General features: G+C 41.4%; 1 protein-coding gene across 4 annotated transcripts in view; it reads left to right on the top strand.

Moving 5' to 3' along the window:
- The first annotated feature begins 2,290 nt into the window (after nucleotides 1–2,290).
- BMAL1 (basic helix-loop-helix ARNT like 1) overlaps nucleotides 2,291–17,065 on the top strand; it is a 53,625-nt gene continuing 38,850 nt past the window's right edge. For 3 of the 4 annotated variants that reach the window (XM_075163199.1, XM_075163203.1, XM_075163202.1), the window contains exon 1: nucleotides 2,410–2,548. The gene's annotated coding sequence lies outside the window, so the exon portion shown is untranslated. Of the gene's footprint in view, nucleotides 2,381–2,409; nucleotides 2,549–17,065 lie in introns of those variants that run through there. The other variant, XM_075163200.1, reaches the window with a different exon arrangement.

Consider the following 17,065-nt stretch of genomic DNA (forward strand, 5'->3'; position numbering starts at 1 on the left):
ATTTGCGGTGTGATCTCAGTTTCAAGTGCTCCTTCAAGTACTACCCTTCAAGGAGAAAGTATTCTACCTTTGCTCAAGCCTTACCTCTTCTATTTGCTTTTTGTGTTTAGAAATGCGTGGTAGAAGGGTGATGCAAACTCCTTCCCAGCAACAGTAGCTGAACTCAGATCTCGTTAAACTTCAAACTATCATTTCTTTGCTCCTCAGTGATAAACTTTGCACCCTTAAAATTTTAAGGTGTAACAGTCACCTATAAGATGCCTTACTGACCTACAGAGAGAAATTCCCTTCACTGAACTTAAAGAGGATATCTACTTTAAAGAAAGTCGCAGAATAGGTTTGATATATATCATCATATGCCGAAAATCAGAATTTGATTAACCAGATGCTGTTATTTTCTTCAATATCTCATGAATAGAAACTACAGTATAAAAACAATTCAAAACAATCATTTACTAGGAAATATGACATATGGCCTGCTAAGCTGCTTTCCTACAGAAATAGCTAAAGATCATTACTTTTGGCATCATTCCTTACAACAGGCACTGGGCTCATTAAAACAGACAGTATGTGATGGAGTCCATAAGGAAGATTATTTCTACAGGTGGGTAGAAACAATGATGAAAACTACAAAGACTTGTGAGAAAGAAGTAGTCAAGGAGACTTCTCCACCTCCGTAACTTCTGTGCGCTAAAACAAATCAAAGCAGCACCACTAAAACAGTTGCTGAAAAAAACAGATGCATTTTCTCCTTTTTCTTCATGGTACACATTTCCACCTTGCTAATGTATGGTATTTAATTTAACTTGTTCTGCTGGAGGGTTTTTCCCTGAGTAGGAATATCCTGATGTGAACAGGAAGTTTGCACCCAGCAGGGGCCACTTGTTACTTGTGGTTAGTCCCAATTCAATTAGGTGGAAACCAAACCCTAATGCTGTCATAGGATGAGTTCACGTTCTGCGATAGTGGACTGGAATAAGCACAAACATGCTGTGATGTGATAATGCTGCAATGCAAGCTTCTCTGGTGATATTATACTAGTAAATGTAAACCAAACATTTGTGATGTGGCATCACAGGACAGGAAATGTTAAGTCAATTATAATGTGGCAACGATTATCTGATGTAGCAATAATACAATCACATTTAGAAAATGTTTGCATTTGAAAGCAGCTACGCTGTCATTATGTTCTTGCAACACATCCCCTTTACATGCCAGCACTGTTGTGTGGATTATCTAAATTTACACTATAACATGGTGCAGTAGATGGCTTTACTATGTTCCGTCACTGGCTGAATAAAATTACTGCTGCTTACAGCACCAGCGTTGATCACACTGGGAGATGATGGAGCATTTATGGTAGTGACACTGACGGCAGCACCAGACACGTGCTTCTCAGACATTCTGAAGGGTGCTGTGAGGCTCTTCAGTGAGGACTCACAAAATACGGTGTGCGACGCTATCTATTTTGTGAGTCCCGTCAACTTACTGACATGATGCCGCGTACAGGCACACATACATACAACACGGGAGGCAGACACCAGGCTGCCATTTGCTAAGGCAGGCTGCCAACACCGGGAGCGACCCTGCAGCCTGCGGATGCAGCTGAGGCGGTGGTGGGCTAAAAGACACGCGCCATCACAAGGCAACGTGGGTGACCCCACGGCAGGGAAGAGCGAGGTCAGGGGCCCCACGCCCACAGGGCAAGGCCAGGCAACAGGGTCCCCCGCCCGGCTCCGAGGACCCCCCGGCTCCCTCAGGCGAGCAGCGAGGCCCGCAGGGCCGCGGCCCCAAGCCGGGCCGAGCGTCGGCGCCGTGCCTTTGCCACTGAGGGAGGCGAGGCGAGGCGAGGCCCAAGCACAGGCGGCCACCTTGCCGCCTCGGGCAGCGCCGTCACGGCTGCTGCGCTGACCTTAACGCCTGAAGAGGTGACGTCACGGCCCAGGCCGATGTCACACGAGTGACGCAGAAGCACGGGCGGGCCGCAGCGGCGGCAGCACTGAGGCAAGGAAGGGAGCGAGAGCGAGCCGCTGACGGCGCTCCGCCCGCCGCTGGCGGCCACGGCCAAACCAACCCCGACCCCGCCGCATCCGGGTCCCGCGCGCACCCCCCCCGCCCCCCGCCTCGCCACCGCGCACGCGCGCCTCCCTCCCGCCCATCAGCTCCGCCCTCGGCCGGAGGGCGGGATCAAAACTCCCAGCCGCCTTTCTGATTGGTTCCCACTCCAGAGGCGCCCGGGGATTAGCTGCCGTTCAGGAGGGCGGGCGTTGCCCGCCTGCTGGCCGGCCATTGGGCAAGGCCGCCGGGGAGCCGCTCGCCCGTTGGCGGGCGGGCGCGTCCGGTCTGGGGCCGGAGGAGGGTGCCATTGGCTGGAAAGTAGGTTAGTGGTGCGCCGTTGGGTGGCAAGCCAGGCGGAAAGTAGGTCAGGGACGGGGGCTGCCTGCGCCGGGCGCCGCTCCGGGCGTGCAGCGCGTTGCCGAGGGACGGCGACCCCCTCCCCGCCTCCCACCCCGGGCGCGGCGCGGCGAGGGGGCGCGCGGAGCTCGCGGTGAGCAGCTAACGGGCAGCGGGCGACCGTTGGGGGGGGCCGCTGACGGGTGGTGGGCTGCTGGGTGAGGGCGGTCCGCGTCCCCGGCGGAGGGGACGGCGCCCCCCTGGAGGGTGAGAGGAGGCCGGTGAGTGGCCCACCCCGGGCCGCCACCTCGCCGGAGCTGCCTCCTCCGGCAGGCTGTGGGGAGCTACCTGCCCCGGGAGGGTTCGGGGGCTGCGGCTTCCCCTGTGGGAGCGGACCGGGCGGGGGCGGGGGGCGGTGGGACACCCTGGCGCCCATGGCGGCAGTGCCGGGCTGCGTCGCTTGGAGCTGGGACCGGGGCGGGGGGCCGCGAGCGGAGCGGCCCCAGTACGGACTGTCTCGGCGGTGTGACAGGACCTGGAGGTGACGGGGCCGTTTGCAGCCGGCCCCGGGCCCGCTGCCGGCCCGGCAGCTCGTCCGGAGCCCGAGGGCATAGCTGAGGCCGGGGGTCCTGCTGTCGGTGCATCCTCGGCTCGGCGGCGGGGGAGGAAAGGGCAAAACCCGGGGGTCCAGGGGCTCAGTGGGGGCAATGCCAGGCTTGTTCCTCCTTCCAGGTTTGAGTTAGTCTCCTCGGGGACATGGAGGCTGAGGTAAGTCACGGAGCAGAGATGTTGGTGCCCCTTCCCCTGCAACAGGATGGCTCCCTTCAACATCTGTCCCGTAGCTGATCCCTCGGATCTTTTTCAGTAAATCAGGTGCCTTGTGATAAAGTCTGCTTTAGAGGAGGCCCGAGGAGCGTGTGTATTAAACACCAAAATGATGGTAGTAGTTGGAAATTTCTATGGGTTGTGGCTCCGTTGCACGGCCAGTTCTACCTGTAGATAGCTGGAGCCAACTCGCCGGCCCCACGACCGTGGGCTGCTTCCCTTCCTGACAGCGCAGCTCCGTTACCTCCTGCATGTCTTATGGTGAGCCCGAGGGTCCTGAGGCAGTCCTCCGGTGCTGGTACTTCTCAGGCTGCTTCTGACAGCTGTATGTGTGTCTTTGCTGTCAACAGGGGAATGAACGTTTTTCTTTGACAGTGAATGTAGAATACAGGGAACATTAAGGTGGCTTCCCACGATCAGGATTTTGCACTTGGGGAGGCAAGGGAATCGGTTTGCATTTTTAATTGCTGAGGTTTCTGTTACTCCGGTGCCTCAATTATAACAGCTTTGGAAAGATTTTAGTACTTGAAAATAACGGTGAAGAAAAAAGTGGGTGTGTTTTTGTGCTTTTGAAGCAAATATGCTTACAGCAATTTTAAGAATTTTCTTGGTGTCCAAGGTAGAAAGGGTCAACTGCAGAGAGCGATCATCTTTTTAAACAATTTTGAATCTCATCTCTTTACAAAATTCATTCATTTTTAAGTTGAATTTTTTCAAAATGCTGGTCCTTAAGCATTCAAAACTAAACTACATTTTCTTTTTTTTTTTTTAATAGGTTAGTATTAAAGTACCTGTCCTGCCTGTTTCGTATATCTTTTCTTTTATCAAAATGACTTTTTAAATGGGAGCGACTGATAATACACAGGCTGCAGCCAAGTTTGTAGGGGAAAAAAGAAAGGTTGTTTGTTTTAATTAACTATTAATACTGGCTATACATGTCTCTATATGTGGTCTTGCAGAAGGCTGAGGTTAAGCTCTGCCCTCGGAAGAATGTATGTTTTGTATGCTCTAGGAATATGCAGATGTAAATAGCTATTTGAAGTGTCTCATCTGAATATTCTAAACCACAGTTTTGTGGGTTTGTATTTCTCATGACCATTCATGGTTTTTTATGCCTACTTGTAGAAATGGAGTGTGTAAAATAACCCAATAAAATATTGTGGTTATAGATTAATATGCTGTTTTATCCTGTATTCACTTCCACACTGTGCATTTCCATTGTCTGTCTGCGTGACAGTTGTGGTGTATGGTGCTGCGTAGACTCAAGGTCTGTAAAAGAAGCACATTGGGAGACTGCCTAGACAAGAAGGAGGTACCACAAAGACTCTAAGGATAGCTGTTTTGTTTTGTTCTTCCCTACAAGGCTCTTTGGGGGGACATAGGGGTGTCAGTAAACTATTTTAGCTGTGGTTGGGATTCCACAAAGCCAGAGCTGAAGTTAGGGCCTGCTACCAAGTCACTGTCACCACCTGCTACCAAGAGACCATTGCTAAGGATGTGTTAGGAAGCTGGTGTTTGTAGGGGGAGTTTATTGGAAATGATTGATATTCCCCCCCCCCCTTCGAATACCTGCTCTTGAAGTTTCTTTTGGGAAACCAGGAATAAGAACAAGTGAACATTCGTTGGATTTATTTGGAGAGCTTAAAGTAACACATAGTTCCTTAACACTATGCAAGACTATGATGACAAAGTTGAGACCTAATGTGATAGTGGCATCCTGCATGCTGCAGATGAGTAAGACCATTTTTCAAGATGAACTGACATCAAGCACGCTGGAAATACCAAGAGACATGTAGGTTAATTAATTTAAATGAATACAGAAGCCCTGTTTTCATGCTTAAACCAATTTTTTAAGCTGTTTGCAGTATAGAGCCAATTGTCTGTGTGGTTACACTTTGACAGGAGGTACAGGAAAACCTGAAGGAATACATCGTTGTTAAGTAAAACAAAGTGAATTTGGTGCATCCCTTAGTGGCTTTCTTTTTTAGTTTTGTAACTTTTTATTTTTAACCTTTATCATCAGTTTTGTCCATGGCTTTGCTATTGAGAGAGAACAGAAAAGTAGTAAAAAGCAGCTACGTATATCCCAAAGTATTAGAAAGTTTAAAGTTCTCTAAAGTTAGTTGTCTTCAAGAAAAGATGTGTAAAGGCATATAATATGCAAATGATTGCAAAGAGAAGCCCAAAATAAATACATATTTTTAAGCTTGTGTAGCTTCCTTGGTCTTGGTAAGTTTACAGAATGCAAAGAATACTTAAGGTTTCTCTATTTACTTTAATATATTAAACATGGTTTGAAACTTTCACTTTTGGCTGTCAGAAAACTTCAGAGTAAAAATAATCGGTTTTGATAAATGTAGTAGCTGACATGATACTGACTGGAACTCGGCATGAACTTTTGCACTTGGTTGTTGAAAGCTCTGCTTGATCAGCCCATAGAAATCAGGGTCTGTGTTTTAGAGGTGCTTGAAGGTCCAAGTAAGGTGTTTTGTGGCATTTTCAAAAGTGGTGAAAGAGCTTTCAATCTGGGTCTTTCTAAGAGTTGCTGTAGGTTTTGGATAATGGACTAATAATGAACTTAAAAAGTACAGGAGAGGTATACTGTGCGTGGTGTGTGTGTGTATATATATGTATGCATATATATCTCTCTATGTGGTAGTCTTGCATTGTAGTAGTAAATATGTTCCAGGTTTAGTTAGATCAAAGGCAAACTGGTGAATTTTGCATACTCCTGTGGCGTTGTGTAGGTGAAACTCAAGACACTGAAACAGAACACAGAATGATGCACTTACAAAATGAGAATGCTTTTCTTTTTAAGAGTTAGTGTATTGAGTTAGTTAGCCTATTTAAGTTTGGTTTGTGATTTTTTTTTTTTTTTTTTGTGGGAGGGAGAGATCCCAGTTGTAATTATCAAATTGTTTTTAATCTGTATTTAATCACTTTGAATATTGTCAAGTAACCTGTGGTGTATATTTAATTGAACTTTACACTGAATGAGGTGGATATCAAGGTGAATAGCTCTCTGGCATGAACTGCATGTTGCACCTGCCTTTTTTTACCTCAGTTTGTTGGAAAAATGCAGTAAGGCTACTTATCCAAGGCCCAGACTTCATCTCCTTGGAAACCTGATCTTTCACCAGATGTTGAGAAATGTAATTTCTTTTTCTGCAGAAGAACGCAGATCAAAACAGCATCTTCAGGCTTTGGTAGTCTGGAATATTCATTAACTAAAAAAATAGTCTGACATTTCAATCTTTGTCCCAAAGAAGATTGATAGTTTCTGTTGCATTTGATAGTATTTCAAATTTATTTTAGCTGTTGCTAAAATTCCTGTAGTGGTTGTATAGTTTGATTCAATTAAAGAACTGGCTGATAATGTCTTCTTCATGTGTACAGTGCAGGACTGACTGTGTTCCCTGCCCCTTCCTTGCCTGCAAGTATTCATCTTTCTTCTCAATGTTCAGGTCATCTTTTCTCCCTTGCAGCTGCAAAAAGATATTTCTTAGCCAGGGCATACAGAATTTGTAACCTTTTCAGTCTCCTGCCATTTGAGAAGCTGTTATTCAATGTCTCTGATGTCAGACACACTTCTAGGTCAGCTGCTGGTGTCAGAACAACTTGTAACCCTGAGCTGAAGCCATGCTGTAGTTTAGTAGGTTGGTCTTCTGTAGGAATGGTGCCAGTAGGCTACTTATAGAGCAAGAAATATCGTTGGCAGGATTTTAGAATGGTGAAATAACAAGCCATATTTTTTGTGGTCTAACGTGTTGATGTTCTCTGCTAACTTTAAAGAAACCCATTCATATTAATATAAGCAGTTGAGGAAGATGGTTGTAGTTTTCATGGATTTTTTGACAATATTTTCCTTGCAAATGTTAGTAGGCTCTATTTTCCACAGGTAGAAGGCAATTTAGTGGCACTTCGTGTAAAGGAAGCAGCAAACATATTGCTAAATCCTTGACAGTCCTTCCATGGTGTGGCTGTGATGGAAGTACATCTTCCAATGTGCAGTTGCTGTAACGCTGGGAAGGATATGTTTGGTAATTCCTAAGTAATGTGTATTGGCATCATGTCTCTCAAATCACTTTAATAGGAAGGCATTTTATAGTAAGTCATATACGCTTATTCCGTTGCAGCTGTTTGCCTTAATTCCTTTCTGTGTCAGCTAAAAATAAGTTAATGGAATCCGTGTATTTTAAAGAGTGGATGTGGTCTTGATACAAGACTACTCAGAAAACTCTGAAGTTAGTCTTACCCATTTGGGATTGATGTAGGTTCTGGAGGGAGAATGAAATAAAGACTATCGGAGAACTCAGAAATGAATATTATTCTTGATCTTGGAAACTTATTTTGGAAACTTCGTTAAAGTGGCTTTGCCTTTTCTAGTTTGTCTAACAAAAAAGGACAAGATCAGAAAGACTTTGGTAGAAATTGCTAAATAATGCTGTACTGCAGAATATTAATGGAGTGAAGTGAGAAGGAACAGTTGCTTCCTAGAAAAAACACGAGAAAATAAAACTAATATACTTTTGTTTTAACTTTTTTTGAAGAATGTTTTTTCTGTCTTTAAAACTGTTAGTTTTATAGTTTCCTTGAACTGGTTTGGTTGGTTTTTTTCTTGAATGGTTATGAATTGATTTCTCTTTGTTATCTATGGATTTTTCTTGGAGCGTTACGAAATTTAGGACTTCTGTTGCAATTTAAAGCAAAACTATATAGTAAAAAGTAATAAAACTTTTATCCTTTATGTTGCATGTATGCATTGTAGTTGTGTTGAGAGTGACAGCAAAATGGCTTTGGTTCAAGTTCTACTTTTATTTCTACCCTTCAGTCAAGGACCTCTGATAATTGTATTTTAAATCCCCCTGAGATTTCGGCTTTACGCTGCAGTTTGGCTACTGACATACTAGTTTTAGTATAACCTTTTAAAATAGTATTTGTTTTGCCTGTAGACTTGAATGGCCCAGTCATTTTTCAGGGATAAATTCTGGGGTCCAGAATACATTGCAAACAAATCAAATGTTAGTCTTTGAGGTTTATGTTAGAATGTGTTTTCTGACCTTGTCTTGACTGTGTTGGGTTTTCCAGTTTGCAGTTCTAGAATTGTTGACTGAGAAACAGGACGCCTATTTATTCCTCTGTTCCCTTTTCCAATATGTTTTGTTGCCAAGCCATTTCATGTAATCTTTGAATTTACGTTTACAAATTGGTTTGTTATAGATTAAATGAATTCACTGAGTTAAGGAAAAAAAGTCAGTGTTAACACTGTGCTGTCAACATACTTAAGAATATTTTTGTGTTATACTCAGGGTATGGCCCAAATTCATAAATCCAGAAACTTATTAAGTTTGACCTCAGAAGGCTCTCCTATCTTGATTTTTAAATTTTTTTTCCTTAATGATCTGATAAAGCCTCAGAACATTAGGCAAACTTGCTGTCCTAGAGTAGCATTATACTGTAGTTTTAATTTATACCCAGTTTACTATGGCTTTGTGAGTTTTGAGAAGTTTTCATCACCTTAATTTTTAAAACCTAAGTGAAGTTTTATGATGTTAGATGCTGTAAAAAATTTACATTTACAGAACTTTTATTTCAATTAACAGTTTTTATATAGTATTTAATTTCTAGTGATCTTATATGAAATTAGGAAATTTTAAATGATGTCTGCTACAGGTCTTCATTCTCACAATGTCATTTTTAGCACAAAATCGTGTGAAGAGGAATTACGCATTAGCTTGGAAGTTTTTTATTACAAATAGTGTAGTTTCTCCCTATTTTTTTAGAATTTATCCTATTTCTCTTATTTGAAAATATTCTTTTGCTGAAGTGACCAAACTAGCCGCTGAATATTATAGTTTATTTTAGAAACCTGTCAAGTCAGTTCAGTGATTTCTTAGAGGGACTTGTCACATAAAAAACATTATGTGCTCTCCAATCGTTAAAGAATAATCTGTTTAAAATGTTGTCAAATGCTTGCCATGCAGTTTGGGTCCAAATTCTAGAAGTTCTACAAGTTACTTGTGTTTTAGAAATATAAATTGGATATTCCTGTTTTTAATAGGAAGAGAGCAATAAAAGCAATGATTTTATGCTAGTTTAGATTTATGCTGGAATTTTCTGTTTCACCTCTGTTAGAAATTCTAGGACTTATTTATATGTTTTTTTTTTTGTCCACATCTGAGACGTACGCCACTTGATTAGCTTCTCTGGCCTGGGAACAATCTGAAGAAAGATGGGTATTTTGCTGTTATAGCATCTAAAAATCTAGTTCAGTCTGTTTAAGATATCCCAGCTGGCACTAAAGAGTTCTTAATTACTGTATTTGGCATTATTTGTTGAATACAGTAATTCCTGTCCTAATTTACCTGACTTGAGCATGAGACTCTTCCATAGCAAATGCCTGCTTTATTTTCTTAGCTGGAGTAGCTCTTTATTCATCTTGTTCTAACGCTGTTGTCATCATCAAGAATAAGATGATGAGAGGAAAAAAAAATGGAGGAGAACTTTACAGCAGTCGGCTGTTGTAGAAACTGATGTTTCTACATTCTGATTCCTAGTAGAGATTATCCACTTACCAGCTCAGAGCAAATTTTAACAATTGTATTTGGCTGATGCCACCGTGCGAGTTTTCTGACTGTGTCCTTTTATGTATATGTTCCTCCCAAGAATTCTAGTCTGACGAATTTTTGCAGACTTTCAAGGACCTGCGTGGCAAATGCCACTGTTCAGGGCAGTATCATCAGGGCTGTGCTCAGGTACTTGGACAGGACAAAAAGCAAAAACCTATGGCCAAAAAGAATTCTCTGGTTTTGGTGCCCAGCAGTTTGTCCTTGAATCCTTTGCAACATCCATTGACAGTTGGATGTACTTGGACAGTAGTTTTGATGATCATTTGAACTGGATTGCTATGGACAAAGTAGCTCCCATCAACACTCCAACTCCTTCCTGGCTACCCATTTCCATCCATGTATCCTGTCCCTCTGCTCTGTGGTGGCGTATGTGTTTGGGCAAAGGTACTGGACTGGGGAATCTGCTGTGGCTCAAGGATAACGTTTTTTCCCCCCTGGAGGTTGATTTGAGATTACTCAGTTCACTGATACCATACACCTTGTGGCTTCAGAAACATTTGTGCTTTTGTAGGTTAGGAGACAGCACAGTTCACGAAATGAGTAGTTCTGAAGGAGAGGTGGGAGAGGCAGTAAGTGTGAAGAGTGCTGTTTTAAATATGTTACATTGCAACCTTGACGTGGAAGAAGAGGATTTATGGCAGAATGTTTTTGGATTATCCTGTTTGGATTATCCTGTCATTTCTTTCATAAATCTACATAAAAATTTGAAAAAAAAAAATCTGATTTTGATACTGATACCCAGAAGCCAGAAAAATAAACAACTTTTTACTTTCATCTCTGGAGCTACACAATGGAGCTTTTCACTATTTTTTGTGCCATTTTAAAAATTATTTTTCATAACAAGAAAGAGTAACTCAGCTAAACCTCTGACTGTTTTCCCTTTCCCCTTACTGGCCTGGTTTCCAGATGAACAAATATAGGAGTGTTTCAGATACACAGATTTCTCAGGAGCTCATTCACCACTATCACTTGACTTTGCTGGAGCTGAACGCTCGCGCATCCAAGTTGTTGTCAAACTGATAATTTATCTAAAAATGGCAGAGACCCAGCAATGTCTCCAGTTAGGCTTGCCAGGAAATCTGGAGGAAATGGTGTATAGGAAGGAGACTAAAAGGAAGAAAATTTTCTTTTCCACCAAGACAATACATGGTTTGGACTTTAGTCCACTAATTGCACACACCTCTGCTCCCTTTTGGGGAGGGGAGCTGTCTGTTTAAATAAAAAAACATAATCTTGAATTGCTATTTAAGAATGATTCTCTGACTTGGCGTAGATCTCATCTTGCTGTCAGTTTGTCTACATATTCTGTTTTCTGGAAGGAAAACTCTCTAAAACCTACTCAGGCTTCCCTTTAGAGAAATATTGGTACCGTAGTTTGTTCTTGATGTTCTTATCACATAGCTGTTCAGGAGAATTGTCCTTGTGTTCAGTGACATGAAAACTTGTTTTCTGTATGGCTGTGATGTACACTTTTTAAAAAGATTTAGTAAAACTTCTGAACTTAATTTGGAATATAAATAGAAAGTAAGGAATGTTTTAAGTCAGCAGATAACAGGAGAATCCCGTGCCTTCTACTTAAAATGAATTAATAACTTTTTTTTTCCCCTAGAGCATATGAACACTACTAAGGACCAAATAGTTGCACATCTCAGAAGCAGGACAAAAAAAATCGTCCATGCAACAAAAAAGCAAGGAAAAAGTGCCCATTGGTTTCTCATTAGAGAGCTAGTTAGCATGTAGCATATCGACGATCTTCTGTCTCTAGGTGAACTGATCATTATCCAGCCTTACAAGGAACCTTCTGAGGTTCCTTTAAATGCTTAAGTTAGTCTAGCAGAGCTTGCTTTTTAGGCAAAATTAATGTGGCTTTAGAACAAGATTTGCTCAGGCAAGTAGTTAAGCCTTATGGTGTGCTGTAAAACTTGTGTAATCTACTTCCTTTGGCATGGCTTTCAGATGCATACTTTTTATTTTTTAAAACAAATATTTTGTCAGTCACCTGACTTGTCTTCTAGTTTTAGGATATTTTTGTGGCTTGCTAGTTCCCTGTAGCCCTAAACATACTGGAACAATGGCCTTCCCTGACAAACCTGGGAAAGTACTGGTTTCTGTTATTTGTCACTGAAACCTATTTTACCATTTTCTGCTGAATTTTGTTTGGTGACTTTGGAAAACCTGGTACCTGTCTCTTAACTGGTATCTGACTTGATTTATCAAAAAAAAAAAATTAATTTTTTAAAATTTTTTGCCCCTTAAAGTTGCCTCTGTGTGGCTTTTTGTTTTCCTTTTGTCTCAGTTCTGTGAGTGCTTTGTTTGCTTGTGTGTGTGTGTTTTGTGGCGATGGCAATGTTTTGGAATGATACTGTGTTGGCAACCAGGTCAGAGAATAAAATTGGTACAAGTTCTCAGGTTTGTCTGTAGAAGGGTCTGGCGAGCGGATTTTGGAGAATTTTAGGAAGCAGAGAAAGGAACTTGCCTGGTCTTCCAACACCTGGAAGAACCTTGATGGATTAGCAGGTTTCAACTTAAAGAAGAAACATTAGCGATAAACACAGTTAACTTTAATTTCCCTTTCTAGCAAACCTAATTGCATGTTGTAGTGAAGTACCATAGTTTTCCACCTTCAGATACAACACAACATATTCCTTTTAACTCCTCCCTATGATGTAATTTGGCTGAGTCTTTGTTTGGCAACACCATGTAAGTTTCTCTTCAATCATTCTTCATGGCGTAGTTCTGTATTTTCCACGCATCCTTCCAAAAGTGTACTCATCAGAATCACTTCCACATGTGCGCTAATCATTGTCTTCCACTCTTAAAAGGGGTGGTCAGTTAGCTCCTGCTGGCTTCCTGTATTGCTGTGTTCTGCTTATCTTCATAGTTTTCACATTCCTACTTCTCAGTCTGTAAACATCAGTCATCTCAGTACAATTATATTCTTGATGCTTTTATGTACCATTCTAACACAGAACAATGTTTCTTAAACCTAACTTACCTGAATGTTGAATAGCATTCATGCAGGTTCTTTCTTGACTGTGCTCCTCTGTATTGGAGATTGATTTAACTCGGGTGTTGATAAAAGAGCCTCCTATAAAAGGAGTAGATTTATTCAAAGCAGCAGCTCATGAAAAAAAAATCACTTTTCAGACTGTTTCTTGAATATTTCTATTACACTGGAGGCTTTGTAGGCTTGTCCTTGCTATAATGTCCCTATATAAGTTAACCTGTGTGTTCTCATGTTCAGGTGTGTGTTTGCTAGGTAAGTTGTAGGTACACTTACTGTTGAGCTCATCATCTCTCCCCCTCCTCTGTACAATGCTGGTACTTGTTTGACTCCCTGAATCACCTTACTGTGATCTACTCAGACTAGTAGCTTTTTTAAACACTATTTTTTGGCAGGATTAGTTTTAGTCTGTTTTGGCTCTCTGAACAGTTCACTGTGAGTGTAGATAAGTGCCAGTGCTATATGGGAGTACACACCTGAAAGATGAAGCTAGGAGGTTAACATCTCTTGCAGTCACACTTCAGTTACAAAGGGTTAAGTGTTTAGGTTTGCAACTTCTCATTTAATAAAAAAAATGCAAGAATTCTGTCACATGAATCTCCCAAAGAGAGGTCTATGCTGCACTGTAAAAACCCGTGTAGCCCTATTAAATAAACTAGCTAACTGATTCATACAGTTACTGTTTGTAATCTAAGCAAGGATTAGTCAGTAGCATTGTTTCAGGCAATTTCCACTTGGCTTTGTCCTTGCTGTTACACTAGTCAGGCTCTGTATCGATTATATGATGGCAGAAGAGACTCTTACTGGTGAGAGAGCCAAGTGGTGCAGGTTGGTCTGTTTAGTTATCACTCCAACAGCCTATGTAGCTTGGTAAGATCTTGCTTAAGAAATATATGTGCCATTTCTAACTACCTGCCAAACAGTCATATACCTGTATATCACATTTATAAGATGAAGGTTTGACGTGGCTGAGGGTGGGAGGACGTCACTGATTGGCAGTTCCCAGTGCAGTGTTACAGAGAGGTGGATAAATGATTTTTTTGCTTGGTAAACAAGGATGTCAAGCTGGATACAAAAGTAATTTGATCTATGTATGATGTTAATTATGTCACAATTTTAATACTTTCCTGTACTTCATAAAGTGTTTATAGAAAACTGAAAAGAGTTCAAGAGATGAACTGTGTTTTGCAAACACAGCCTTACAGTGGGAGATCAAACAAATGCAGCTAAACTTAGTTAAAGGAGGAAAAAGCAATTCACTGAATTCATCCTTCAGTTAATGACCTGATGAGGTTACCTGGTAGGAGAAAATGAAATGAGGTTTAGTAGCTGATAGGTGACCTGCTCAAATTCAGACTAGGAAAGTTGGAAGTTTTGAACAAGAGGAACTAAGCTTTGGAACAGAAGAGATAGGAGGAGGGTAATGGATTCTTGCAACCTATCAGTTCATCCAGGATATCTTTCTAAAATAAACTTTGGCCTGAATTACAGCATATCAGTGTGTTGTATAAAGTAGTAGATGAGGTTGCTTCCTATTGCAGAGGAGATCAGAATACATGATCATACAAGGGAACAAATCTGAACGAATCTGGTATCAGTATTAAGATAAAACTTACGTACTTTTCTCTATACTGCAATGTGCTTGAGTAGAAGGAAGCTGAGGGACGCACAGCTTAAATCAGACTGAAGGAGAGGGAGGGCCAGAAAAAACTTGTAGCAGAGAGGAGAGGACCATCTATAAAGACTCTTGCAATCTTTCTTCAAAACAACTTAAAGTTAAAAGGTTAAAAATACTATTGGGGATTCTCATATTGTTATTCTGTAAGGCATAGATAAAATGTAATATCTAAGAGGTTTGTTCAGCAATACTGAAAAGCAAAGCAAACCTCACCTTTGATCTGTAATCTTACTATTAAGGGGAGCAAAATACAACTTCTCTGTTTTGAAATAAGATAATCAAGTTTTAATGCCAGTGATTTCTATAAGAACAACATTTCAAGCACTGATACTTGATGGAGGCAAAAGGGGGAGAGAAACCTGAGGGGCTGATGTCCATATTCAGGAAAAAAAGATGCAGTGATTTAACATGAGGGTAATGAAAGGACTTTTATATTTGTCTGTTAAGTTACTCAAGGTAAATATTTTGTGTTTAGTCAGTTACTTCAGAATTTATTGAATATAAACTTAAGCTTGTACCTCTAGGGACAAAGAATAAATTCAACACCTTTGGAAGAGGAGACAGAAGCCTTGAAGACAGCTGAAGGGGCTTTAGCAGATATCCTTAAAAAGCATTGCAGCTGAGCACCAGATGAGTGACTGAGAGACAAACACATACAAAAAGGGTATGTATTTCCCTAGTAAAGTCAGGGCAATATAGTGCATCAAACTCTAGATCATGTTCTGAAGTGAACACTGGAGAAAAATAGAACTCTGAAAAAAGCCAGAAGTACTTAGATCTAGTGATTAGCATATGATCCCCTGAAATATGTGATTCTTTTCTATTCTGTTCTAAGCATGTTTGTCTGGTTGGGATTTTCCCCATGTGTTATCAGTAACAGTTTCCCTACTTTGCTGGCTGCTTTGGCCTATTTAAGAGAGAATTGTGAGTTCTGCTTGATGATTCGAAATTTAATTTCATACTGTAGGCAAGACTTCAGTTAATACACATGGTTCTCCACTCACCTGAAGTGCTTAGCAAGCTGAAGTGTGGGACGGCCATCCTGAGTGTTTGTTTTGGGTGGTTTATGCCTACTGACTTTTACATGGTTCCCTGCTCAGGGCTGTTGTTTGTAGGCACTGCATAGGAATTTAGTTGTTTAAACAGGGTTTGAAATTCCACTTATGAAAGGAGATCTGTAACATATAAATCTTGTTTCCTATATTAGACTATTTTTTCTGATAAGCTAAGCTTTTACATTTGCCTTGCTAAACTCAGTTTAATGTGTGCTGACTGAATTTAAATCCTCCACCTGGTGCTGAGTGATGGTATGGTGATAACTAGAAAGGTTTTCTGAGGATGTTGTAAACTTTACACTTTCACTATGGGAATTCCGTGTATGTCGTTCTTGTAAGTAGAAGTTTTCTCTAAATATTTAGAAATTGAGATAGTGTTCTTTTGCTAATACTGAAAGAAGGTAAGAGTGACGGTTGCATGCCATAACGAAGACGCAGTTCCTGTAGAGTCCCGTCTTGAGCAGTGGCTGTGAGTGGCTGCTTTTGAAGAGTAAGATTAGGGCAAGCGCGTGTTCTCTCATACTGGCTCATAGTTATTTTCAGCTCAGAGCCAGATGTGGTGGTAACCCTCAGCAGAATTCCTTTCCATGAACTGGTCCTACCACTCTTTGGAAACCACATGAACTTCTAGCCTTCCTATTATTTGGCAGAGACTTTCCACAGCCTACCACCTCGTGTGTGAAGAGCTGTGTTGTTTTCAACTTTTCAACCAAGCTTTGTTTGATGTCCCTGTGACATTTGATGATTTTGTGGACCTTGGTCCTGTCAATTTTCTAAGCTGAAGAGTACTAGCTTACTTCGTTGTGTCTTATACAGAACGCATTGCCTGTCTCGTTCCACTGAGTGAAACTGGAAAGTTACATTTATTAGAAAATGGAAAATTGCTGTGGATTTGTTGGATGATATCCAAGTCGTCCTCCGTACTGTTCAGGAGCTGTAAATAATTATGAGCATTTGTAAGTGGTAACTAAGGGACTGCATTATTAATATTTGGCACAAGCCTGCTACTTGCGGAAATAAGATCATCTAAATGTACTTAAACTTTTTGTGGAGGAATGTGAACTGTCTAGTGATCCTTCCTAGGCCCTTTGGGATCGGACTGCGTAGGTCGTGGAATGTTCTCTTTTAGACTAAAACAATGGGTTGGAAAAACTTCTGCTTGCAACTGTTAGTCAGATGTCCCTTTGCTCTATATTGTATCCCCTCTTCATTTGGAGGGGGAGAGGGGTTGTTGCATGGGTGGATCTTCGATCCAAGCAAAAGCAATCATTTAAAAAAAAAAAAAGCCACCTTCAGTTTTACCAAGAGTCCTTTTGTGGTGTTTGTGGCTGTGTTTTGTTTTGGTTTTTTTTTCTGAGCAAGTTTTCTTTCTCTTTTGCCCATGTTTGGTGTTGGCAGGAATTTTTATCTCTTTTTTTTCTGTGGATGACACACTGTTCTTCCCCACATGCTGTATTTTCTTTTGTGTTTTTTTTTTTTT

This window comes from Calonectris borealis, chromosome 14 (assembly GCF_964195595.1).
Source record: "Calonectris borealis chromosome 14, bCalBor7.hap1.2, whole genome shotgun sequence".
NCBI lineage: Eukaryota > Metazoa > Chordata > Aves > Procellariiformes > Procellariidae > Calonectris > Calonectris borealis.